Source organism: Tupaia chinensis, unplaced genomic scaffold (assembly GCF_000334495.1).
Source record: "Tupaia chinensis unplaced genomic scaffold, TupChi_1.0 Scaffold000355_1, whole genome shotgun sequence".
In the NCBI taxonomy this organism is placed as follows: domain Eukaryota; kingdom Metazoa; phylum Chordata; class Mammalia; order Scandentia; family Tupaiidae; genus Tupaia; species Tupaia belangeri.
The window spans coordinates 7,856,570-7,861,206 of NW_006159850.1; the positions used below are offsets into that span (position 1 = coordinate 7,856,570).

General features: G+C 37.9%; 1 long non-coding RNA gene across 2 annotated transcripts; it reads right to left on the bottom strand.

Annotated features, from left to right (window-relative positions):
* Nucleotides 1–554: 554 nt before the first annotated feature.
* LOC102489912 (uncharacterized) lies at nt 555–4,093 on the bottom strand. 2 transcript variants are annotated; one of them, XR_003550064.1, is made up of 3 exons: nt 4,023–4,093; nt 2,028–2,124; nt 555–633 (listed from the first exon to the last, which is right to left on the bottom strand). It is a non-coding gene; the product is annotated as an uncharacterized LOC102489912 (long non-coding RNA). The 2 variants fall into 2 exon arrangements; XR_003550065.1 differs by lacking the exon at nt 4,023–4,093 and adding an exon at nt 3,848–3,985.
* Between the last annotated feature and the right edge of the window lie 544 nt (nt 4,094–4,637).

The window sequence follows — 4,637 nt, forward strand, 5'->3', positions numbered from 1 at the left end:
TTATAAAGCCCCAGACCTTTCTTGTCTGGGATCTGTTCTTCTTGGCCACCATGTGTCTTAACAATTCATACAGGACTCCAGAAATACTGTGATTTTTCTGAATACTCCCTGAGGAGGTGGATTTCTATCTGATATGCCCCTCTGATGTGGCAGGAAGACGTTAGTGTCCAAGACAGCTCATCATCGACGTCCTTTGGGCTGAGTGCTGGTTGAGGCTAGAGTTTGGGGCTTGGACTCCAGGCTTAGACAAGCTAGAGAATGCTCTTCAGCAGAAATACAGTTTGAAAAAAATATTTGTCCTTTTGTAAGAATGTGATGGGAAGACACATTGGGAAGGCTAATTTTCCAGGGGTAATCATCCTTACCACAAGCCTGCCAGAACACCCAGCTGAGGGCTTTAACCCCTCCCCTTGAATAAAGAGAGAGAGCAATATTGAAATACATCTGCAATTACACGATACATTTCTGAAAGACCATGGAGACTCTTGTGGGTAACTGACATGTTCTTCCACAGGTCTATGATCACCTTACCTTTCTGGCCATGCTCTCAGCCACTTTGATGCTCTCTCTTCTAACTCCTCTCCCAGATCTGTTAGGCTGCTATTGCTTATCTCCACTTTAAACACGATGCCTCTGAGGTAAGAAAGATTAAAAAACATATTCCAGATAATATCTGTTAGTGTCAGGGTTGACATCTGAATGTCAGCCTGTGTGGCTATCACACACAGTGTCTTGCTGATCTCTGCCTGGATTCCAAAATAATAAAATGAAAACATTTAATTAATCATTTGAAACAACATGTGTACATGACCATTTAAATAACTTTCCTTATTTCTTCATGATGAGATGTTTACAACGAACATTTTTTTTTAAGGGGTTTTTCGCTATAGGGCACATGCGCTCGCCAGCCAGACAGAGAGAGACATAGAGACAGAAAGCAAGAAATCACCCCGCAGGGGGGATGGTCACGCCACAATCCCTTCTCCTCCATTCTCCTCTCGGGATCTTGGGCACACACGCACACACACCCGGTGTGAGTTTTAAGCCACCGGGTCCGGGACGTGAACCACAGTCCACTACGCGGGAGTCCAGTGACATAGCCATTACACTAACTGCTGGCCCCATACAAAGAACATTTTTAACTGTCCAAGAGAACTTCAGAGTCTGTGTAGGAGACACTGTTATTCAAACACCAACAATGTGCCTGAATCTGCTTTCAGGGGGAGGAAAGAGGACATGGGAGAACCAGTCAGAGGAGAGGCAGATGCTGACTGAACACTCACATGGAATCTTAATTTATTAAAGTCACACTCATAGTATGTATTATAGATAAAGTTGAAAAGGATTAAAATACAAACACAGTACTAAACGCCATGTTAAAATGTAGTGGGCATCTATTATTTGTCACCCAGATCCTCATCTTTACTTTTTTCCTCCCCCAACTCTCCTCCCCAGTAATTCCATTCCTTGCTCTAACTTTATAGTTTCTATAGAAACTTGTTCCAGCATCCTTATCTAGGTCCTTGTGTCCTCTACAGGCATCAGATGGTCAATCAATCCAGTAAGAGCACCTGACCCAAGATGAGCCAGTCACAGTCATTCCCTTAGAGTTGTTTTATTTTATTTTATTTTATTTGAGAGGTTTTTGCCATAGGGCACATGCGCTCACCAAAAAGACAGAGACAGAGAGACAGAAAGTGAGAAATCACCCCCCAGGGGGATGGCCACACCACAATCCCTTCTCCTCCATTCTCTTCTGGGGATCTTGGGCACACATGCACACGCGCCCGGCGTGAGTTTTAAGCCACCAGGTCCAGGACTTGAACCGTGGTCGACAACATGTTAGTCCAGTGACATAGCCATTACACTAACTGCTGGTCCCCCTTCCCTTAGAGTTTTAAACTAGAGGCAAGAAAGAGCATCTGTCTTCCTCCAGTAGTAAAAAGTAAGTGATTAAAAAACACTCAATAGATTTCTACAAGGTGGTGAAAATCAGTTTCTAGTGATCAGGAGTAAATAGCACTTACATGGCTTTGATCCCTGGTTTTGTTCTTCACCAGCTGGGTGATTTGGGTAAGTCATTCCATTGTGCCTCAGTTTCTTCACCCATAATGCAGTTTTGTTCTGAAGATTCAATTAGTAAATATAAAGGACTTAGATTGTTGATAAATTAAGACGATATATGAAGCACTATGTAAAAATTCATTTCTGCTAGTAGCGGCAATAGAAGGAGATGTATAATTATGGTAGACATAGCCCCAGCATTAGCGAGAGAATCTTGGGGGCTTTCATAGTTCTTGGTTCAAGTTTGTTTCCCTAATCTTCTGTGAATCTGTTCTCTCCAGGGCTTGTTCTTTCAAACTTTTTGGATTCTGTGAGCTAAATTCCTTTTTTGTTGAATCTGGCTGAGTTATGTTTCTTAAACTTGCTACCAAGAGTCTAATAACTAAGTTTATTAAGCACTTAGCATGTTTAATATAAATGAATTAATCATAAAAGTAGTATTACATAAACTAGAAATAACAAAATTTAACATTTTGACATTTACACTTCGGATTTTTTATTTTTATAATTATTATTAAATCATGGCAGATGTCATCGAAGTCTCCTTTGTATCCCATGCCAGCCTGATTTCCCTTCTCCCTCTCTAGAGAAAACTAGTATCTTGGCAAGTATCCTTCACTTCCATAATTTCATACATTTACCTCATTCACATGTAGCAATAGATAATATATGGTATTAAAATGCATTAGTGGTTTATTATGTAGTCCTTATCCTTCTGTAACTTGCTTTTAAAAATCGACATACTTATAAATCAAGTGCTTTCATTCTAGGTGTTGAATTTTTCATGATTTGGATATCACATAATTTTTCTATTTCTCTCCTGATAAATATGTAGGTGTGTTATTAATTTATGTATTTGTTTATTTGGCTCTCATAGCCCATTAACATGTTTGTTAATTTCTTCTTGTGTGTCTGTATGTGTGAGCATTTCTCTGGAGCACATACCTTAGAGAAGTGGCTTAGACATTGGTAACCTCACCAGGAACCATCACCTTGTCAAAGTACGCACCTACCAGTAATGCATGCGTGGTCCCTCCAATATTTGGTATTGCTACTTAAAAAAAGTGTCAATCTTGTGGGTGTCATATGGCATTTTATAGTTGCTTCAATGGCATCTCCCTTTTAAACAGAAAAATTGAGGTTCTATATTGAGTACTAAATGTTGTTTATATTGGGTTGTTGGAAAAGTCGTGATGTATTTTTTCTGTTTTTCTATGTAAAAATGTGTCATTACTTTTCTGATGACACAATATATTTTGATACTAACCACTGGTTGGTTAAATCTTTTCTCCAAGTCTGTAGCATGCCTTTCACAATTTTATGGTCTCTCTAGTTATTTAAGAACTGAAAATTTGTCAAAACTCACAATCCATTACTTTAGGATTACTTCGTTTGGATATCTTACATAAGAAATAATTCCATATTCCTGAGTTATAAATGTATTATTTTTATATTTCTTTATTAAAGAGTTGATATTCATTTTTAACTTCTTACATTAATTTTGCTTAGAGTTTACTTCTTGTGGTATAAAGCAAGGATCTAATTTTATTTTCTTCCTACAAGAATATCATCCATAACAGCCCATCTATCTCTGTCCTTTCTTCATCCATTGATAATGTCAACCCTGTCACAGCTAGTGTCCCTGTCTGAATGACTCTGTTTCTTGGTTTCCCACAACATCCCATTCCATTTTTTTCTCAACTGATCCCTGGATTATCCTTAATTGCTATAGTTTAAGTATCTCATCTTATAGGACTATACTTATGGTGGTTTTAAAACTTACCTCTACATTCTTTGACATTTATCTCTTCAAGAAGTTTTAACTCTATCCCCTGATTCTGGGAAGGTTTTAGAGACTGAATATAACTAATAGACTACAGTGGAGCCATGTGTGCGACTTTCAAGTCTAGGCTATAAAATGTGATAGAGCTGCCTCCTTATGCTCTTGGGACACTTACTTTTAGGGCCCAAACACCATGATGCGACGCACCCCAACAGTGCCCTGGAGGCACCATGTGCTTCACCCAACAGTCCAACAGTCAGTATCAACTGCCATCCAGGGGCGGGAATGAGCCCTTGAATGATCCTGGTTCTTGGGAACACTTCCAACTTCTCCTGCTGATGCTCTTGGAGAAGAGAAAAAGGCTTCACTGAGCACTGCCCAAATTGTAGATTTAAGAACAAAATATCATTATTATTGAAAACAACTTCAGTTTGGGGTGGTTTGTTACATGGCAATGTATATTGGAGCCATTTTCTCATTTTTCTTTACAATTGTCCTTACTGTTCTTGGATATTTCTTCTGTAATATAAATTTTAGAACCTTTTTGTCAACCCATGAAAAACTCTGTTGGGATTTTAATTGTAACTTTATTTAATATGTCAATTAGTTTGGAGGATATTGAATTTTACTGGTATTAATTTTCTCTTTTATAAACATAGTAATTTTTTATTTATAAATTTTTATATTTTTCAGTGATATTTTTACATTCCTCCCACATATTTTAATAACCTTATTTCTTAACAATAATAAAGTACCTTAAAGTTTTTCTGTATTTTTAAATTGGTTAGCA